Source organism: Balaenoptera musculus, chromosome 18 (genome assembly GCF_009873245.2).
Source record: "Balaenoptera musculus isolate JJ_BM4_2016_0621 chromosome 18, mBalMus1.pri.v3, whole genome shotgun sequence".
NCBI classification, from domain to species: Eukaryota; Metazoa; Chordata; class Mammalia; order Artiodactyla; family Balaenopteridae; genus Balaenoptera; species Balaenoptera musculus.
In genome coordinates this window covers 27,273,882-27,297,529 of record NC_045802.1, presented here as the reverse complement: position 1 = coordinate 27,297,529, position 23,648 = coordinate 27,273,882, and the positions used below count along the sequence as shown (strand labels likewise).

At 35.1% G+C, this 23,648-nt stretch overlaps 1 pseudogene; it reads left to right on the top strand.

Annotated features, from left to right (window-relative positions):
• Positions 1–13,898: 13,898 nt before the first annotated feature.
• Positions 13,899–14,527, top strand: LOC118884425 (annotated as a pseudogene).
• Positions 14,528–23,648: the final 9,121 nt, after the last annotated feature.

The window sequence follows — 23,648 nt, the reverse complement described above, 5'->3', positions numbered from 1 at the left end:
CTCAGATTTAAAGAATGAGAGAGACCTTGTCAGTCAGACAAAAGGGGCAACATAGGCTGCAGAATGGAGAGCATATCAAAGCTATAGATTTACTAGAGAGAGAAAATGTTCATAAGTGCTGAATAAATGAATGCACTAAACACTATGGCACTGTAGAAATACAAGTGTGATTGGAGGAAGGCTGGTGTGTAAAGTAAAGGGAAATATAGGCAGGTGGTACTTGATGTAGGGTTTTCTATGGCTAAGCCACCATGTTTACAGTAGAAGCCGAAGGTGATAGGAGTTATTGTTGGACTTGAAGCAGGGAAAATAAACACTCAGATTTGTCTTTTTGAAAGAATATTCTGAAATCAGTGTGGAAATCAGATGGCACAGGAGTAAAATAGAGACAAAAGACCATTTGGGATGTTATTAGAATAATTCAGGCAAGAAGAGTTGAGGATGAGTGAAAGCAGTGACAGTGATAAGGAAGAGGGATGACTTGTGTACAAAAGCAGAGTTGACAAGCCTTGATAACTCCTTTCTTCTAGGACAGAAAGATGTTTCCTGCCTGTGAAATAGCTATTTTCATCATTGTGAATAGGTTAAAAGGGCATAATTAACCCCTTAACAGAATGTAAATCCCTGGTTTTATAAACAAATTGTTATTTACAAAGTAGTATTATTGGCATTTAAGAAAGTTGTTTGGAATTTTGTATTTGAAATTCATTTTCACTTGATTAGAATGATTATATTTTTCAATTCTGATCAACTTTAAACGGGGTGAATTATTCTTTGCTCTCTCCAAAAACTGAATCTAAAATCATATCCATATTCATTTAAATGAAGAGTAAATTTTTTAAAGTTTAATATTGAAAAATACTAAGTAACTCAGCTCCTTTTGTTCCACAGGATAGATTTAAAAAAGGAGGGGAAAGTCTATCCAAAGGTTATCTGAGAGAAAAACAACTTCACAGATTAAATCATGCCTTCATTTAGATCTAAGAGGAAAGTTGTGATAATTTGTCTCTATGGAGGCAGAGCACATCTTTGGGACTTATGCTTTGTTAGCTTGTTTGCTGGACTTTTTTTCCATCGACTCATTTGTTTTCCTTATTTTATTTATCTATGTGCAAATGGATAATTATCCCCCCACCCTTTTTGTCCCCTTACTGTTGATGTTCTGTTTTTGTCAGATTTGTTTTCCCTTGATTGTTTCCTTACTGCAGTCATCATGCAAGAGGGTGATACATTTTTCATTTAATTATAATTTTCTTTATCATGCAAATGTCAAGATTAATAATGGCACAAGCAGATAAGAAAAAGTCTCTTTAGATTTTCTATGGTTTTACCACATAATGACACATTATTTAGACCAAATCACTCAGATCATTTATGAGTACACACTGAAATCATCAAAAGAAGTTAAACTATCATTTCAGTTAAAAAAAACTCAGTAGGGGCAAGCATTAATACCCAAGTGCCAGTTAACAGTAAAGTTAAAACCAAAATATTCACAATGTTTCAATGAGATATATTTCTGTAGTGAATTAAGACCTTTTAATATTATTCAGTTGTGTTTATTTCATGTCTGAAAAATATGATCCTCTGTTGTTAAGATATCAATTACCATTAAATCAATAATAACACTAAAACCTAATTTTCTTTTTAAACATTTCACATATTAAAATTGTAGCTCTTTGGAACTAACAGATTCTTAGTTTTTTCTGGAAAACCTAGTCTAGTATCCAAAAACTCAAATGGAATTTAAATCTAGTGATAGAATGACCAAGGAACATTATTATTTAATTTTGACAGGAGAATATTTGGAGATCAATTGAAAGAGAAAGTTTTTAAACTATCAAAATAAGGAAATTGATATGTTAATTCAGGTTTGAAAGGAAACTGTCTATGGGGCTTATCTATCTGCTATACCATCTGTTCAGGGAATGTATATTATCACGTATAGAGATCTTCATGATATAGACAAATATAAAAACTGCAGACACAGGCATAATGCTATATTTTATGAAGTATATTGTGTTAGTTTTCTAATGCTGCTGTAACAAATTACCACAAATTTAGTGGCTTAAAAAACAAAAATTTACTGTCTTATATCCTGTAGGCTAGAAATCCAACAAGGATCTCACAGGACTAAATCAAGACATCAGCGGGCTGCATTCCTTTCTGGAGGCTCTATGGGAGAGTACATTTCCTTGTCTCCCCAGCTCCTAGAGGCTGCCCACATTCCTTGGCTCATGGTTCCCTTTCTTCATCTTTAAAATTGGCAATGGTAGGTTGAGACTTTCTCATATAGCCTCACTTTCACTGCTCTTGCCCTCCTCTTCCACTTTTAAGGACCCTTGTGATTATGATTGGGCTCACCTGGATAGTTCAGCATATTCTCCCTGATCAAAGTCAGACGATTCACAACCTTCATTCCATCTGCCACCTTAATTCCCCTTTGCCATGTAACTTAACAAATTCACAGATTACAGGGATTAGGACATGGGCATCTTTGGTGGGGAGTGGGGCTCATTATTCTAACTGAAACACATACATTTTATGCATTTCTCTGTCAACTTTGTAACTACATGTAAATTACACAAAAGGTCATTTAATTTTTATCAAGTTCCAAAACATTTCCAATTTATATAAACTTGGATTTCTTTGAATAAGTAAATGTTATAGGATTAATAGAAATTACCTGAATTCTTAAAATAGTTAATAACCAATAAAGAGGTAAACATTTATGCTCATATAGTTAATGACTTTGTATTTTAATAAATAAGTATGAAGGAATGGAATATTTAAGGCTAACTTCCCCAATAGTTATATATTTTAGTTAAAAAGTATTTAGTGTAGTTCTAGGATCTGATTTAGAATTCCATATTCAGTATCTATATGTTTATATCTGTATAACTACATCCCATATCCCCTCACATCGTTGGAAAAGACTATGTTATGAGGATTAGTACATTGTTAACCATCTTTTGATTTGAAGCACTCTGGTTTTAATATGAGAATTTACATGGATAAGTGTGTTTGTGTGTGTGTGTGTGTGTGCATGTGTGTATGATAGGCAATTTGTTTTCTGCAAAATAATTGAGTTGAAATGACAACTTCAATAACTAGTATCTTTGCAAATATTAAGCAGTATGACTATTTAACTGTGCTATCATGGGCCAAGTCTACATTGCCAGTGCAATAAGGCCTAGAAAAATTGACACATGCTATAGATCTCTACTTGTATGATTTTCTTTATAGATTTTGCTGAGCATATTTTGAGGTTTTGCCCCGCATTATCTTTATGAAAATTCCCAGGTTTCATTTTGTTAATTCTCAGTTCCAAAAAAAAACTTAACCTCTCATGAGTCACTGGTATATTTTAGTTTCAGTGACATTGAATCCTGTGGCTGTCCAAGTTTTCATCTTTCCTTGGCTGTCAGGGATCAGAGAACCAAATTTGATGTTGACCTCTAGCAAGTGAATAAAACATTTCTCTAAGAACCTTTCTGACTTAATTTATCCTGGTTTAGTTAACCCTCATTTTCATTTATTCTACTTTATTTTTGTGTCATACTATAACATATATATCTGTATGCCACATCAAATTATTTGAAGAATAAATAAATATATCTTCTTACAATAAGACAGTGCATAGAACTAAAAATTTGGTAACTCAACTGAAAGACTGAGAATAAAAGTGAATTAAGCATCCAGATGTTAAAATGTTGTTTTTTGTCTCAATCAGCTACAAAAATTTTCTAAACAATAATTTTGGGAGAGTTTTACAGATCAGATCTGGAAGCACAGTAGAGATGAAGAGGTGTAGAAATTCCCTTTCCTGTAAAATCCAAGAATTTGATTGTCATAATAATCTGACCTAATATAGTACATGCCTGGAAGTATTAATTATCTTAAATCTATACTTTGGCTGAAATGGTCTGATAAATTTCAAAATACTCATCTTTCCTTTATTGCGACATTTTGCTGACCCTATTGGTGGAAATTTCATCATGTGTGAAAAAAAGATTTTATATTTTATTCCCAGAATATAACTTTTTTTGACTCCCTAGCAAGTTACACACCTTTTTGAAATAATAAGTAAAAACTTAGAATTGGCTGGAAATGAAAGAAATGGACAATTTAATACATTTCAGTGGCTTCTCACATATGCATCCTGATTACATGAGTATTCTTCCTGGAGGATATGATGTTTCAAAGTACTGGCAAGTAGAGGATAATGATTAACCACAGAGCACTTAAAGACACTCTTTGGTTTAGTAGTTAAAGCTTTTCCTTTGGGGAGAAACATATCTTATTCTCAACTCCATTATTAACTGATAGATTCACCATTAGCAATGAATCCTGAACAACAGCCTCATAAGGCTTTTTTTGATACCCTCAGGGGAATTAACACCCTCACTATGTCTTGGCTTACCAAATTTCTTAATATATAATAGGCAGACACTATGTAAAGAGTTTAAAGTTTTTCAAGAAAGATGTTCATTAAGGGAAAATGTGATATAAAATGTATGCTCAAACATGAAAAAATATGTATATTGATGTTGCCATGAGGTGAAAATAAATCATAATTTTCAGCCTCTCAGAAGACAAGTTTATATGATTCCTCAAGGTCAACCAATGTCAAATACACTATCTCTTCATAACCTGAAAGGTGATTAGTTTTCTCCATCACTGAATAGGTTTTAAGACCAAAGTATCAGCTTATTTTTCCTCTATTTTATTTACTTTGATTGTATTTTATCAGAATTGATTTAAAAACTAAATTAATCATATTCAAGTAACTATCTCTGAGAGCTTTACTAATTACTTCCTCCAAAAATTTCAAAGCCTCAGCACTGTAAAACATGCAACAGAAAGTCTTGCTTAGCACATTTTTCTCTTTTAATGTAAATTGAATGGGCCAAATTTTATGGTCTAATTTGATTTTTCCACGCTCTTATAGACACAGTCACAGTCTCAGAGGGGTTTCATTACATTGAATTAGTACAAACCAAAGTGCATTAAATGATAGGCATTGGAGAATTTCTATTTCAGATAAAAACACAGCATTCAATAAAAGGATATCTGCTTTCCTGCCTAGTATGTTCACAGAGAGACAAGTAGTAGGCTTTTGGCATTACACCTTAAGGTCTTAAAGTCAAATGCTCTTTTCTTGTTCAGTGATAGCTTTTAAAATGAAAGAAGAGGGTTTTGGTTTTCAATGACAATTGTCATAGGATATTAGAGGTCCTTGAAAACTCAGAGCTAGTCATCCTTACCTGTCTTATAACATAATGCAACTAGCATTAGATCTGATAGCTCAGGCTTTAGCTCAAGGCCTTGTCACTACAGGCACAAGGATTCCTGTCTAGATTTCTAAAGCAAGAACACCTACAATCTGGTTAACACATGGCAGCATTTTTTTAATCCACAATATTAAAATGCTAAACAAAGTTCTGTTTGAAAGGTAAAGCCAGGTATCAGCATGACAGGTAGATAAATGGAATCTATGGCAGAGATGGATCAGGTGGGTCCAGGATATATAGTCCCATGCCTTTCATAATTCTTATTTTTCATTTTTATATGGAAACTTTTTCATGGTCTGGGATAGGGAATTAATTTTATTTTTCTCATACTAATAATTAATTATGAATTAATCAGTCTCTCCATGTTCCCAAACAATGCAGGAATCTTAACAGGCTTTTATTTACTTCAAAACTATCCTTTCCCACTATCTATTATTTCCAACTTGTTAATAATGTCATAAAATTATTACGTGAGTATATGTGTGTGTGCTCGTATTCTTAATAAATAAAATTTACCAGTGTGACTTAGTAATACTTGCATTAACAAATTTTTCCAGGTTTTTAAAAAAATTTTCTTGAAGAAGTACATTCTTTACTATTTCTTTAGGCTAAAGTCTGTGGTTAGTCAATTTTAGAAATTTTTGTATGCCTGAAGTTGTATTTATTTCACCTTCACTTTTGAACAGTTGCTCTGGCTAATGAACTTCAGGTAAAAACTTATTTTTTCTTAACACTTTGGAGATATTATTTCATGTGTCTTATTGCATCTATTATTTCTAATATCATTTTGTTTCCCTTTCATTTATGGTAATTTACCTCCCCCTCTGAAACATTTTAGCATTTCAACTTTATCTTTGATGCATTAAGGTTTCATCAAGCTGTGGTTAAGGTGTGGGTTTTCTCTTATTGATCCTGCCATTGATCTCATGTCTTTTATATTCTTAAAATTATTTACACTTATTTTGTCTAATATAGCATTTTATCCTTACTTTCTCTCTACTTCTTTGGATTTCTTTAAAACATTTGGAACATCTGAAACTATTCTTCGTTCTCCTCATTCACTTTTATTCATATTTCTATCTCAGATCCTAGACAAGAAGTTGGGCAAGTAGATAGAAAAATCCTCTTCCCACCCCAAACATATGAAAGGGAACTGTTCACATCCTAGAAATAAAGAATAAACATGTAGACAAACTAGTAAGCAGGAGTGAGAGCCACACATCTCACAGGACTGACACAGCAGCTTACATATGCTAGTTCTAGGATTTTAGTACCTGTATCACGTTGCAGTTACAAGAATAGTAGAGATTTGAAAGTGGCTCCCTATGCTACAAAGGAGTCAGGAAAAGACTGTGTTAACCATAGGAAGGAATTGAAAAGTTTATTCCCAACAGTCTAAAGTTGACACATAGATTAAAATGGAGAACTTTTTGAGCCTAAGACTGCACAGCTCATCATGGAATCTGAAAATGTGTTACATGTTGCAAAACTCATGAACTGAGAAACAAATATAAAAACTGGTGTATAATCCACTACTGTATATAAAATATGTAAACAACTAGGACCTACTATAGAGTGCAGGGAACTGTATTCAATATCTTGTAATAAACTATAAGGGAAAAGAATCTGAAAAAGAACACACACACACACACACACATATATATATATATATATAACTGAATCACTTTGCTATACACTTGAAACTAATACAACACTGTAAATTAAGTATACTTCAATAAAGATTTTTCTCAAAGCCGGTGTATAATCATTGACTAACAGTGAAACCATCCACAATTAAGGCTCTTTAAGCTAAGTCTCGCCTAAGACTCCTTGTGGATAACTCCCACAAAGAGGAAGCTAAGAGACAAATGATAAATCACTTCAGAAAGTAAAATGCTAAGACAGTGCACAGATTTAATGTGTTATAGAGTTTGAAATGTAGTGTTGTTGTGAAGTTAAAGCCTACATTTCTATCATAAAGAGCATCAAAAAATTCAGTACTTTAAATTCCAAAGTGAGTGATCTATGCTCGCAAGACCATTAAGCCACACACTCCTTGAGGATCCCAGGTTCTCTGCATCCTGTTACTCAGTGGCTGACACTGGATCACTGTCAGTTGGGGCTCTGTGGGTGGTTTTGAGAGGCTCTTTCCTCCTAGAGAATACTTGAGGGACTGAAGTTGGCTTTGGGGATAAAATAAGCATAGGTTTGGCCATCGAGGCTTGTTAACCTCATTAACAGTACCATTCCCTAAGATGGTTACATTTTACTGTTGCCTCTGATTGGCTTATCACCCTTTCCTCTTATCCCTCTTTTGCAGTGATGGCTATCTTTCTGCTCTGTAAAATAATAAGCTTATTTGGAAAACAATACCCTGAATCTGATATTTGAACCAGGGTAGATCCCTTAATTTAGCAGATAAGTTTTAATAGAAGGCTATTGTTAAAGGTGCTGAACATAATACTTAGAGGAACATGAGCAATCGAATCTTCCAGTTCTGAAACAGCCCAAAGATTTAGGTTCTAAATATTGCAATTTCTGCTTACAACCCTTACAAATTTTGACTGAGCTTATCTTTGTTATATAATATTTGGTAATAATGGCAAGGTGCAACCAACTGAAAATTCTGGCTCTTTCTAATCACTTCCCTCCAGAGCTAATATGCGCTTTCACTCTGGCATGTGGTCTGACTTCCAAATTATTGGAGGCAACGCCATAATTAATTATTTCCATAACATAACAAGAATTACCAGCTTTCCAACCTGCCGTATGTCTTTTTTACCATCCAGTGCTTGCCCTCTATGTCAATGTCATATATCAATATTTTAGATATTTCTTGGGGATTCTTCTTTCAGGTAAAAAGAAAATCCCATTTTATTATGGTAAAGAAGTTACTATAACAAAAAAGATCCAAAAGACAGTAACTGAAATAGTATAAAAGTATATCTCTGTTTCATATAACACATGAGTATTCCAGCTGCCGGTGTCTCTCCCTCACGGTCATTCAGAGACCCAGGTTCCTTTCATTTGTTTTCCCCCTTTCACTAGGGTGTCTGCACTTATCTGATAGGTCAAAACTGGGTCATCTCACCACATTTAGATTCCAGACTGTACTGTTTTAAGGACAAGATCTAGAAATCTATTTCACTTTTAACTTCATTCTGTTGACCGAAACTCAGTTACGTACCTATCTCTAACTGTAAGGACATATTGTCATATGTCATATGTTGAGACATCTTGTCACTAGGTGGACAGTAATGTTCCTCCTTAAGTTAATGGCTTTATCAATAAAAAGAGAAGAGGAGAACTGATACCAAGGCGACTGTTAGCTGTCTCCCCCTACGATCTAATAAAATAAAGCAGTGACTTAGAATAAGTATGCTTAAAACGTTGGAATAAGTAAAAGACACTTATAATGTTGAAATAAGTAAAAGAAGATATATATATATATAGATTTATACATATAGTATGTTTAAATAAACAAATAGAAGATAACATAAAGCCAGAAAGTTAAGAAACATCATATATGAAAAAAAAAAACACTTAAGTAAAAAGATCCAACAAGGAAAAAAAAGAATCTAGTAGAAAGCTCATAAGTATAAAGTTTGAGATCTTAAATTTTAAAAAGTTACTCAATTGAGAAGTTATATGAAAAATGATGCAATAGTAAAAGAAACGTTTATGCTGTGCTTATCCATTGTTGTTTACGCTATCATCCACCATTGTTTTAAGTGTTTTACATATGCTAACCTAGTAAGTATAGACTAGATCAGAAACAGCTAAAAAGAGATTAGTGAATTAAAAGCCATTTATAATAAGGTACGGGAGTAAAAGAGATGAAGAATAAGAAAAAGAAGATAGGAGATACAAAAGAAGCATTTAAAAATGTATTAACTAGTACTGACAAAAGTGGTATTAACACTCAGTGATTGTTGGTGGATTTAATGTGGGCAAAGCAGGAAATTATTTCATGAAAGTAGCATACCTATTCCATAAAAGTACTAGTACTAGTACTCTCTTCTTCCTCTCCTACTTTCCTCACTCTTCTTCAAACTCCTTTTCCTTCTAAGTGAGTTTTCACTAAGCATGGGACTCATTCTTCTGCTTCTCTCCCTTGTCAGTTTCAACTACTTTTAGCATTTCAACCAACTGTCACTTTTATGTAAATAAGTGCCACATATACATCTCTTATTTTTATTATTGAGTTCCTGGTTTGATTTCAAACTTTTCTTCAATAATTTTCATGTATTTCCCCAATTAACATAAAATCCATTATGCTGCAAACCAGACTGATTAATTCTCTATGAAATACACTCAGTTTTCTGCTCAGTTTTCTGTCTTTCCATTAAGCATTCTTTTGCTTATCCAATCATAAAATTTTTTATTCATTCATTCAGTTATCAAATATATATTTAATAGCTACTGTAAGAGAGGCACTGGTGATAAAATGGAAAATGAGAGAGTTAATATTCCTGTACATGGAGCTTAACATTTGTATCTAATAGAACAATCCATAGTTCTAGATCTTCTGTGTGTGTGACTTTGTGTGCATGTGTGCACTATGTAGAAATAAACAGTGTCTTGTGATGGAGATCACCAGCGGTAAACCACAGGTGTTGTCAGGGAAATCTACTATTTAAGGAAACCATTTAAACTAGGATGTAAGGCCAGCCATAAAAAAGATACAAGGAAACATGTTGGTAGCAGAAGACAAAGTCAGTACAACAGTTCTGACATGAGAGAGAGAATTTGATTCTATTCTAAGAAGAGAAAGAATAACTGGAGTGAAATAAGAGATTGGTATGAAATAAGTTGGAAAGTTTGGCAAAGTCTAAAGCATGGAAACCTTAAAGGTAGTGTTTGGATTCAATTCTAATTGAAATTAGATTTGAATTAGGCAAAAACACATCTGCCCCGGAGATAGAAATTTGTGAATCATCATCACCTAAAGCTTGATAATAAGCAAAATTGCTTTGGGTGACTATAGATAAGGAATAGCTTAGGACAGAAATCCTCTTTTTTTCAATATTTAGTGGTCAAAGTGGAGGCTCTCCCACATGGTGGAGGGGGAGTTGAAAGAGTGTTCAGCAAGACAGAATGATATCAGGGAGAGTTTTACTATAAAGGTAAGAGAATTTCAAGGAGAAATAGTCAGCTGAATATGATGCTACTGAAAGAGAGAATTAAGGTAAAGCTAAAAAAACATTTTCAACTGGAATTGACAAAATAGGTCACTGATGACTTGGGTAAAACCACATTTGGAAAGGGAAGAACATTTCATTCAAAGGATCCAAATTTTATCTTTAGTAAATATTTATATGGAACTCTTTCTAAAATATGCTCTTTACTATTTTCTTAAATTAAGAAATCTAAATAATTTAATCTCTATTTAAAGGCTCAATAATCATTAGTTAAATTACTGCTTATATTTTTTATACTGCTGCAATATGATGCTTTGGAGGTATGTGGGGTTGTTTATTCCCACTCTATCTCTAGATAAGGATATGTGTGTCTTTGTGTCTGTCTGTGTCTGTGTGTGTGTGATGGTTGTTTTGTTGATTTGTTTTTTTTAATATTTATTGGCTTTTAAGCGTTTTCATTCTCCTCTCTTTATGTTGGGCTACATGGGCTACACAGCATAACTTCTTGCTTTGTTGGCCCAGTTAAATACATGCACACTTGATTAAAAACAAAAAAGAACTGGGCTCAAGTTTCAGTTAATATGTATATAACTTTGTGTGGTTTATTGAAATAAGAGGTTTAGGCAAGTTTTCTCATCAGTAAAAAATCCCATACCGTCTTTTACAAAATGGTTGCAGGAAGCAAATAAAGTCCATGAAAGCTTCATTAAAACCATAAAACACTATGTAATTATAGACACTCTTATTATTAGATAATGAATATTGGTAATTATAGAAATCCAAACTCTTCTTAATTAATTTTTTCTTTGTACTCTTCTCTGAGCTAGAAATTTTGGTGAAGATTTTTATTATGAGTAGTCTAAAATAGAAGAAATAGTTTTAGGTTGGAGAAGCTCTTATTTTGTTTTAACTACAAAGGTTATTTTGGTTACACACCCTTCTCTTTCCCTTTGTGACAGTGTTGTTAGGTTGTGCAGGTCACCTCTAAATGATATCCAGAAGTAAGGGGTGACTGTACACGGGTTTTGCTGAATATTATGTAAAAAGTTTCATGAAAATGAATGGCATTTTTCCCTTTCATTGTATTGTTATGTCTTCTCTTTAATTCCAAAGATGATAGTGCAATAAAGAAGAGATAAGCTGTATCAGTGGCAGCTATGTTAAAACATTGGTTTTCTATTCAAAATACCCATTTTGTGGGCCCAGGAGCTTTGTAATACAGTTTGCTACTTAAGAAAATAGTTGCTCAATATGCTCAAAGAGCAAAATTTGAATTATCTAAACAACTGTCAGAGTGGGAAGTATAAGGGCACATTTTGTTCTCCTGTTTGTTTATTTGCATAAAACTTTATGTCATTGCTGCCATGAAATGGATATGTTAGGGGATAAAATCTTATTGTGAGCCAGTTTTTAAATATGAATTTCAATTTTAATTAAGTTAATTAAGAATAAACACCTGTGGAATGACCTCCTAAATATGGAAATGACAACATAGACCAGAGTCAAAATTTAGGGTATCAACAAGTAAAATTTCCTTCTCTTTCAGATTGCATCACTTCTTGATTTTGCAATATAGAAATATCTTTAAAGATTTGTATTCCAGGGCTTCCCTGTTGGCGCAGTGGTTGAGAGTCTGCCTGCTAATGCAGGGGACACGGGTTCGAGCCCTGGTCTGGGAAGATCCCACATGCCGCAGAGCAACTGGGCCCGTGAGCCACAACTACTGAGCCTGCACGTCTGGAGCCTGTGCTCTGCAACAAGAGGGGCCGCGATAGTGAGAGACCCGCGCACCGTGATGAAGAGTGGCCCCCGCTTGCCACAACTAGAGTAAGCCCTCGCACAGAAACGAAGACCCAGCACAGCCAAAAATAAATAAATAAATAAATAAAAATTTAAAAAAAAAAAAAAAAAAATTTGTATTCCAGAGAAAAAAATCTATGGCTTTATTTTCTAAAATTATTGAAGCTCTCTGTTTACTGACAACAGCATCAGGGCTGCAGACAAACAGTAAATTCCAAAATATGGTAATAATTTTGAAATTATTATTATAAGTAATATTTTTGAAGGGGAAGTGTGTACATGGCAGTGAGAACTTTTCCATTGTCTAGATAAATATGGCCCCAGCTTAGCCTAACAAGGTCTACAAAGTATCGTGACTCTATTGTTAGGGAACTAATATGCTCCTCTAAAGAGAGGTTTTGTTTTTTGTTTTGTTTTCGCTTTCCCTACATTATCAGAGGGTTCACTGAAAATGAGGCTCTGTAAATTTTTATCATAACTGAATTAACGTTTGGAGATAGGCTAGACATATGGCAATCTATCAAAAAATTCAAGTTCGTGAAGAAAATTGGAATGGTGGTCCTTCTAATTGTACTCAATTCCTAAAACCCTCACTACAGAAGATTGTCTTACGTGTGAAGAATTTTATCAAAATCACTAACTAGAAAAAAACTAGACCCCTCATTTTTCTGTTTTTGTTTGTTCGATTTGTTAAACAAAAGAAAAACACACAACTGCTGAGGAATGGATAGGAATAGTGTTTGAGAACATCTCAGGTACTATGAAACCAAACTATTCAGAAGTTTAGAATATGATACTTTAGAAATAAGTGGAGAAAGATTGTGGAGAGGTGACAATAAATGTGGATTTTATCTTTCTGATGTTAAATATTATGTTTATAATGCCTTACTTTCAATCTGGACTAGATGAAATAAATTTGCAGAGGTGGTTGTTAGTTTCCATATTTATTTTTTTTAAAGTCATCAGTTTTATATATAGATGTACTATCCAATGATGTTTTAATAGAAATCAGAATACGTATTTGTATTCCCCTAAGTCTAAATGGGGCTTAACAATTGTGGGTTTTACATCACTAATTTTCCTCCCAATTCTAAATGTTACCAATATGAGCAGTCATTACTTATGTTCACTTTAGGGAGGGGAAAATTAAGTCATGAAGAACAATAGTTACTTTTACAAGATCAGACTGTATCAGGTAGAAAATACTGGAAGGAAATTTCTAACATCATTTATATTCAGCCATAGCTCTTTAGTTGCTGTAACACTTGAGTGAAAATTTCCCTTAAGCCCTATTTTTCTTCAAGAGGTGGAATGAAACATTTTGCAATACTGAAGCAGGATTGTAGTTATTTCCCAGATGGAAAGTAAGGTCAAATTTAACAAGGCTATTTAGATCGAAAAGGACAAATAGCAAATAATAATTTGTAGAATAAAAGAAGAAATAAACTTAATAATAAATTTACTTCTTGCCTTCAAATTCTAAAATCCAATGAAATATGGAAAATAGTGGAATTAAAGTTAAAATTGGTTGAATAACTTCAAGGTAAACAATGGAAAATGCTTATGCAGAAATTATTTCCCAGACTTTTATTTAAAATATGCCCAAGCTTGAGTCTGAGGTCCGGCTCGGTGGGGAGGTTCGGCGGCGGGACCGGCCGGGAAAATGCTAGTGGAGGTGATGGCTGAAAGTTCCTTTAGTTTCAAAAAGTTGCTGGATCAGTGGGAGAACCAGGAGCTCAAGACTCCAGGAGGAATTGCTACACCCGCAGTGTATGTCGGCTTCTAGCTTTACATCTGCTTTATAATGACATGAATAATGCAAGATATCTTTGGAAAAGAATACCACCTGCTATAAAATGTGCAAATTCTGAACTTGGGGGAATTTGGTCTGTAGGACAAAGAATCTGGCCCAGAGATGTCCCCAGGATCTATACCACCATCAGCGCTCACCCGTGGTCTGAGACGGTCCAGCCAATCATGGAGGCACTTAGAGATGCTGCCCGGAGGCGAGCCTTCGTCCTGGTCTCTCAAGCATATACCTCCATCATGGCTGACGATTTCGCAGCCTTTGTTGGACTTCCCGTGGAAGAGGCTGTGAAAGGTATCCTAGAACAAGGATGGCAGGCCGACTCCACCACAAGAATGGTCATGCCCAAAAAGCCAGTTGCAGGGACCCTGGATGTTTCCTTTAACAGGTTTATTCTCTTATCGGAGCCTGCCCCCATTCCACCCATCCCCAATGAACAGCAGTTAGCCAAATTCACCAATTATGTGGCTTTCCTCGAAAACTGACTTATCATGCTGAGTTCAAGATCCACCTTCAGAATCCTGAATACTGACAGAAAAATGTAAAATTTTTATTTTCAATTTTATTGGATGAATTAAGCACCTCAGCATTCTTTACTGAGTATGTGATTAAATACATATAAAATATAAAGTATATTATATATATTTTTGTCCTTAAACATGCTGAATTGTTGTTGAAACAATTCTCATTTTGTAATATTTGACAGTTTGGATGGAGCCCGTCAATATTAGGCATTTATATTTCCTAGTGACTCATAAAATACAGCTCTCCTGCTTCATGTAGAACAGTGGTTGTCAGTTGTTTTTTTCTGCCTCAGCACACAGCACACTCCCATCTCTACCATAAGTTGATAGTTGCAGTGATGCATCTGGGGTTTGAGGAGGACTGTCCCCAGGGGCAGTATCTGAAGTTCTGGGGACTCTAATTCAGCCCTTTTGGAGAATATGCTCTTTTTCTCTCCCCTCCTGAGAATCACAAATATGAAATGCTGAGATAGAGCTGAGGAGCAAAGGCCATCTCCCTAGTAAACCAGCTTGTTAACTTTAGATTTTTTTCTGAGAGTGTGAGTACATCCATTGCTGGCAGTAGAGGGCTTGCCATGAAAATGCGACTTATTAAAGACATTCATGAGAAGTATTAAGTTGTAATATTTCCTTTCAGAAGAAGGGAAATGTAAGTGTGGAATGCATTGTTTGGGAAAGAAGCTATTAAGTGATACACTTTGTACGACTGTCCTGTAGCCTATTGGTTGCTTATATTTATCCCTTGGGTCAAGTTCTGCCCTTTGGAGAAATACTGAACAAGTCTTTCATTTTTTGTGTGACAGCTCTCTGAATATTTGAAGTTGTTTATTGTATCTTCAGGTTAAAACCACCCCCTAGTTCATTTTTTTCTGCGTTTGTTCAATAAATATTTAATTGAATTCTTTAAAAAATAAAAATAAAATAAAATATGCCCAAACTTATATAGTCAAAAATTTAAGACATTTTATAAATTATAGTAAAATAAATTTGAAACTTTAGATACTTTCATTCTCTAATTCATTTTTAATTCTCCAACAGACATCTTAGATATGTATAGCGTCACTATTACACAAGAGAAAACAGAGCCCTTGAACAGATTAAGTCATTTACTCAAAGCTACAGATTTACTAACAACATACTTGAGGTAAGAATGCTCTAAGTCTTAATCCATTGCTCTTGCTAGTACATCAGATTGACTCTTAGCCACAATATTTTTCTCCCTCAAAAATGTTTTCATTCAGAATTGAAAGCAACCAGTGTGGGATTTTGGCTATGGTGGAGTAAAAAGGCTGGCAAATCTTATCCCCACAAAACAAGTACACAAGTTGACCAAATTGTCAAAAACAACCATTTTAGTGCTCTGGATATTGAACAGAGGCAAGCAGCAAATTGAGTAGTGTTTACACACAAAACACTGTTAGAAGTTCCAGTAAGAAAGGTAGACATCTTGCCCTTTCTGTGTGAAGCTGCTCCTATCCCTCTCTACCCAGCTCCATTGGCACTGAGAACTGCAAAAATACTCAGCACAAAACGACTTCATCCAAATCCCTGCACTAAAAAACTTGACCCAACTCTAACATGACTTCTAGGAGCTTACGGCCATGTCCCTAGAATGACCCAAGCCCTCCTTAAAATGATTGCCTGAGAAAGCTTGCAATTATAAATCCTTCCTCTGCCTTTCTGAGATGTATTGATACATCTTCTACCATCCGGAACTGTCTCCTCAAGGGCCTGGGAGCTGTCCCTTCAAAACACAGACTTTCAGAAAAATAATTTTCCTCTCTTATCTCCCAGTCCCCATGGGAGGGTAAGTGCCTAATTCCTGTGGGTGTCTTGCTCCAAATTGCACAACTGCCTCCCATCATAAAGATTGAGGAATTTGTTTCTCCTCTGCTTAGTAACAATTACCAAACCCAGATGGACTGGTCACATAAACCAATACCCACCCCCACACTTACAACCCTTAGTTGCCTTTCCTTTATCTCATCCTAGTGTTTTAAAGGTCTCCTACTTTTGTTTTGGTGGAATTGAGCTCAGTTCTCTACTGAAGACTTTTTACCCTGCTATAGAAGAATCTGAATAAAATATGTTTTTACAGCCTTTAACTAGTAGCTGGCTTTGTTTCTCTTTATCAGCACAGTAGATTTATCAAGGGTTTGTTTCTTTTTAATAGCACACTAGATTTATTCAAGTGGGACTATCTCTGAAAAACAGCAGCTTTGCTGACGGAGGAGGGTGAATTAACTTCAAGTGAAAAACAAAAATCCACACCCAGCAGCACTGTTACTGAAAGTAGCAAACCTAGAAGAAAACAAATAGGGATTCTAGTTGAGGTAAGTGGAAGAGAATTCAAAAATTTTAGATATACAGTTAATGAGACAATCATAGAAGACCTAGATAAATCCTTCATCACTTACACCTGGGAAACTAGGAAACAATAGGTATGTACGAGGAAGACCCAAGAGATCAAGGGCAAAGTAAAACCTGAGGTAGATATTAAAATTGCCTGAACTTTAGTTGCACTTTCCAACCTACACACTAATCTACAGATAGAGAGTGAAAGTCTTCAGAGAATAAAGTTACTGCTCTGCCCAATCATTGGCTAATCACTAAGCTAGGCACACACAGGAGCAACCCCTAGGAATCCATGGTTAAAAATAAAAATGAGACAAAATTTAAAATACTGATAAGAGATATCAGGGGCTATACATCACAAGAGGAAAGAATTTGTAAATTAAATAAGGCAACTTTTTAAAAGTTTAGAAAAACATTAGAATCTAGAGCTTATAATTAATTATATCTAAAGGTCCACTTGTCAATAAAAAAAATATGAGTGCAAAAATTCAGAAAAGTGTGACCCATCCTCACAATAATAAAAGCAGTCAATAGGAACTGACTCTGAGTGGGACCAGATTTTGGATTTAGTAGACAATAATTTCAAATTAGTTATAGTTATGGACAAAGAATCCTTTAAAATTATGTTTCAAGTATTAAAATATTATTAAAATTACACAAATATGGAATTTCAATAAAGAAACAGAAACAAAAAAAAGAAAGCAAGTGGAATTTCTAGAGTTGAAAACTAAAATAACAAAAATGGAAAATATAGTAGATGAGCTTAACAGAAAATTGAATAGGGACTTCTCCCTAATCAGTAAACTTGAAGATATATCAGTAGAAATTATCCAATTGAAAAACACAGAGAAAAAAGATAGAAAATGTAACTGTTATGAATATATTACACACCTAACAAAAATGTATCAAGATACATGAAGCAAAAATTGACAGAACTGAAAAATGAAATAAGGAATGACCAATTACATTTGGAGATTTCAATATCACCCTATCCATATTTGAAAGAACAATAAACCAATAAATCAGCAATGATATAGATCTTATCAACACTATCAACCAACTTGATCTAATTAACATATTTAGAACATTCCAGCCACTGACTGTAGAATACACATTATTTACACTACATTACATTATTACATATGGATTATTCTGATGGTTCACCTCTAAAATAAGAAAAAAAATTAAATGAAAGTATGATATATATAATGGAATGCAGCTATTGAGTAAAATATGGCTTAAATTGGAAATTTAGGTATTAAACACCAATATAGAAAAGAAGAAAATTCTCAAATCAATAACTGAACTTATGTCTTTAGAAACTGGAAAGATAAGGCCAAATTAATCCCAAGTGAGCAAAAGGAGATAAATGTTAGAATCATGGAAATCAAGGAAATTGAAAATACAAAAAATAAAGGAAAAAACCAATTTAATCAAATGTTGTTTTTTTGAGAAAATCTATACAATTGATTTAAAAATTTGCTTGACAAACCTAAAAAACTAAAAAAAAGACAAAATTTCTGAAACCAGTAATGAAAGAGAGGACATTACTATCAACCTTAAAAAAATTGAGATATTTAAGGAAATATTATGAACAGTATTATGACATCAAATTAGAAAATTTAGATGAAATGGAAAATTTCCTACAAAGACACAAACTTCCAAAACTAACTCAAGAAGAAATAGAAAATCTTAAGAGATCTATAATGAGCAAAAAATAGCATTGGTGATTGTAAAACTTGCTGGAAAGAAAAGCCCAGGCCACATGACATCATGGGTGAATTCTATCAAATATTTCAAGAATATATAATACCAATCTTACAGAACTTTTTCAGAAAAATACAGGAAGAAAAACACTTCTTAGCTCATTCTATGAGACCAATATTACCATGTGCTATAGACTGAATATTTGTGTTCCCCCAGTATCTATATGATGAAATGTAATCCCCAATGTGATAGCATTTGGAGGTGGGACATTTGGAAGGTAATTAAGTCATGAGACTGAAGCCCTCATGAATGGAATTAGTACCCTAATAAAAGAGACCTCAGAGAGCTTTTTTGTTCCTTCTGCCATGTGAAGGTACACTGAGAAGACAGCTGTCTATGAACCAGGAAGTGGGTCCTCACCAGATACCAAATATACTGGTACCTAGACCATGGGTCTTCCCAGCATCCAGAAATGCGAGAAATACATGCTTGTTGTTTATAAGCCACCTAGTTTATGGTATTATGTTACAGTAGTCCAAATATACTAAGACATGCTGTGTTGAGGGCAAAATTCTAAAGATGGTCCTTCCCCCTAAATACTCTACTCTGGTTATTCAAATTATAACTCAGGTACTACTATGAAGTAATTTTGAAAATGTAATTTATGTCCCAAGTCAGTTGACCTTAAAATATTCATAAACTCCATGTGGGTGGGATCTATTCACATGAACTCTTTAAAAGCAGAGTTTTCTCCAGCTGGTAGCAGAATTCAGAGAGAGGTCTCCTGTTGACCTTGAAGAAGAAATCAAACAGCTATGTTGTAAACTGCAGATGGAAGAGCGCAGCTCCCTAGATGTTGAGATTGACCATCAGTTAACAGCCAACAAGGAAATAGGGAGCTCAGTACTACAACAGCAAGGAAATGAATTCTGCCAACAACCTTAGAGCTTGGAGAGGACCCAAGCCTTGGATGGGGACCTTAGTACCAACAAACATCTTGATTTCAGCTTGTGAGATCTGAATAAAGGATTTAGCTAATTGGCCTCCTAACACATGAAAATCAGATAGTAAATGTGTATTTCGTTAAGCCACTAAATTTGTAGTAATTTGTTATGGTAGCAATAAAAAAACAAAACACTCTGACAGCAAAGCCAAAGATATCACTAAAAAAGAAATCTGCAAACCAATATCCCTCATGAACATAGATCATTAATAAAATATTACTAAATTAAATGCAACATCATCTAGAAAGGATTATACACCATCACCAAGTAAGATTTATTCTTGAAATACAAAGTTTGTATGGTATCATATATCTCCTGCAGGCCCCTGACATTTTGGAGCCAACCAAGATGAGACAGAGAAAGATCCTGAGCTCCCCCCCCTCCCATGGATTCTCCAAATATATAGCTACACATGTAGGAATTTCCTCTGAAAGATAGAAAGAGAGAGAGACAGAAACTACCTTAGTGATTCCTAAACATCAGAGGAATGAGAAAAATACCCACATTGAAACATGTAGGAAAGGCTGAAACATACTCTCACCATAAACTCCAATCCCCACACAGTGCTGTTCAATCAGGAGAAAACCCCCAATCCAGTTTTTCCTTGAAGAGCAGAGGGACTGGACCTCAGTTTTAGCACCCCAGCTTTTAAGATCCCTCCCAGATGGACAGCCCCCCCAAACACATAGCTCTGAAAGCCAACAATGCTTGTGCTCACAACATCCACAAGATTGTAGCAAACAGGAGTGGCATCACCAACATGGTGACATAGGTTGTTCCTGACTTCACTCCCCATCAAAAGAAAAAAAAAAAAAAAAAAAACTAACAGCCATTCAAGAGCAAGACACAACTGAGAGAATCCTTGAAACTAAGAGTGAAACTGAAGGACTCCCTGGGCCACAAAGACCAAGACAGACTTATTAGAAGGGTAAGAGAAGCAGCTTCACATTGACCATATTGCCCTTCCCCAGGTCAGTGTGGAACCACATGGAATGGTCTCCCCTGAGCCTACAGTTCTTCCAGTGGGAAAAGAGAGCCTAGGGGATACAGGCATCCCCCATCCCTTCATTGTGGTTACTTTGCAGGAACCCCTACTCTGATCTTGTACCACAAACATTGCAGGAGAATCTGCAGGACTCAACCACTGGGAATCTGACTGTGATGAAGATGCTCGGAGGGTCTTGCAACAACCACCACATGGTTTCTGGCAGACCAAGCTCATACCTGCAGTGCCCAAGTAGGATGCCAAGCCAGAAGCATTGCTCATCTGCAGAACCAAGCTGGGGGCACAATCTGATCAAGGAACTCAGCAAGGTGCACATTGGCCTGATTCAGATCCTCAAACAAGGAGTTGTGCTCGCCCTAGAGCCTGGTTTGCCCACTCCCAGGCAAGGAGTTGAATCACTGCCCCACCCCCTGTGGAGAGATTTCTGGCATCATCTGACAAGGAGGACTGGCAACATTTCCTGGAAGCAATGTGGCCCAGTGGCACTCAAGCCAAGAGACAGGCGGTCAGAGGCAATAGTTTGCAGAACAAAGTCAGTGGCCCAGTTCAGTCAGGAAATTTTGGGGGTAAGTCAGCTTAAGACAACAAAGAGCTTTACTAGATTTAGACCTTCACTGCTGTGCCCAGGCAGGGAATCTAATTCATAGCCCTGTTCATCACTGAATACAACCATCATCTTGTCCAACCAGGGAACATAACCAGAGAACATAGAAAGCTGCATAGCCCACTCAACAGCCTTAAGTGTAGTGGCACTAGAACAGAGAGCATATGATATGGCTTTCCCAAAGGCAGAGCAAAACCAGTGGCCTCACCCAACCAGGGAACTCAGTGTACACTCTGGCCTGATTCAGGTTCCCAAAAAATGTACAGCTGTACAAACCCTGGGCCTTATTTGGCTGCCCTGCCAGAGTAGGGAAGCTAATTCATAGTCTCTCTACTACTAAATACAGTAACCATTCCCAACCATCCAGTAAACTTGACCAAAGATTCCAGGCAACCATGAAATCCTTCCTACAGCCTCTCTTGGGTAGAGAACCAAGACAGAAGTCCTATCCAACTGTTCTCAGTCAGTGGCACACCCCCGTCCCCATCCTCAGAATTTGAACAGTTGTCTCCCCTCAAAATAGACCATAATAACAAGCCTTATCTGCCCAAGGACATTACCAGTAAACACACCCAGTAACCCAAACTGAGTTGATTGGTGAAGAGCTGTCTCTGAAAGGCAAACCTCTAAAGTTTGGAAGAGGAGCTTGATTTCTCACATGCACAAATATCAAAGTAAGGAATCAAGGACTACAAAATATGACACAACCAGAGAAAACTACTAAAGCTCCAATAACTGACCCTAAAGAAATGGAGATTTATGGAGTGTCAAAGAATTAAGAATAATCCACTTAAGGAGGTTTAGTGAACTAAGAGGGCACAAAAGACACACAGACAATTAAATGAAATTAGGAAAACAATACACGAGCAAAATAAGAAGTTCATCAAGGAAATAGCAACCACTAAAAAAAAAAAACAACCCAGAAATCCTGAGTTGAAAAATACAACAATTGAACCCTAGAATTCAATAGAGAGTCTCAAAAGTAGACTCAATCATGCAAAAGAGAGATTTAGAGACCTGGAGGAAAAGACAATGGAAATTACCCAGTCAGAGGAATAAAGAAAAAACAATGAAAATGAGGGAAGAAAGTCTACAGGAATTATGAGACACAATGAAAAGGAACAAATTCTCATTATGGGAATTTCAGAAGGAGACGAGAGATAGAAAGGGAAAGAAAGTATATATAAAGCAACAATGGCTGAAAACTTCCTGAACCTGGGTAGAAAAATGGACATCCAGACCCAGGAGACCTAAAGGACTCCAAAAAGGCTGGAACTGAATAGATCTGAACCAAGACACTATAATTAAATTGTGAAAAGTCAAAGACAAAGAAAGATTTTTAAGAGCAGCAAGAGAAAACAGAGGAGTTACATATAAGGGAATCTTCATAAGATTTTTGACAGATTTCTCCACAGAAACTTTTCAGGCCAGGAGAGAATGGGATAACATACTCAAAATACTGAGGAAAGAAAAAAGTCAACCAAGAATTCTATACCTGGCAAAGCTGTCCTTTAGAAATGCAAGAGGAATAAGGACTTTTTCAGACAAACAAAAGCAGAGGGAGTTCATTACCATCAGACCCACCTTACATGAACGCTAAAGGGAGTTCTTTTAGAGGAAGTAAAAGAACAATAATTAATGTCACAAAAACACAAAAAAGTAGTGTAAATCTCACTAGCAGTGGTAAATACATAGTCATAGTTAGATTCTGAAATATGGTGATAGTGGTGCATAATTCACTTTACATCTCTATTTGAAAGTTTTTTTTTAAAAAAACGAACTTAATAAACATAACCATAACTACAACAAACCGTTCTTAATAACACAATATTAAAAACATGTAAATTATAATAGCAATAATCTAAATTTTGAGGGAGAGGACAAATAAAAGTGTAATGTTCACAAATTTCTATTGAAGTTAAGTTGCTATCAGTTTAAAATAAGGTGTTATAAGTTTAAGATATTTTATGTAAGACTCATGGTAACCACAAGGGAAAATTATGTAGTAATTATACAAAAGAACATGATAAAGAAATCAAAGCATACTGATACCCAATTACATCGGAACACACAAAAAAAGCAGGATAAGAAACAAGGAAAAATGGATCTACAAAACAACGAACAAAATGGGAATAGAAAGTTTTTACTTAATACTTACTTTAAATGTAAATAATTTAACTTCTCCAATTAAAAGACATAGAATGGCTGAATGGATTAAAAAAAAAAAACAAGATCCAATCATATCTGTCTCTAAGATACTCTCTTTAGGCATAAAGACACATACAGACTGAGAATGAGGGGATGGAAAGACATAACAAGTAAATTGTAATAAAAAAAAAAGCTGGGGTAGATATATACTACACTATAGACAAAAGAGTTTTAAACTAAAAATAGTAAAAACAGAAA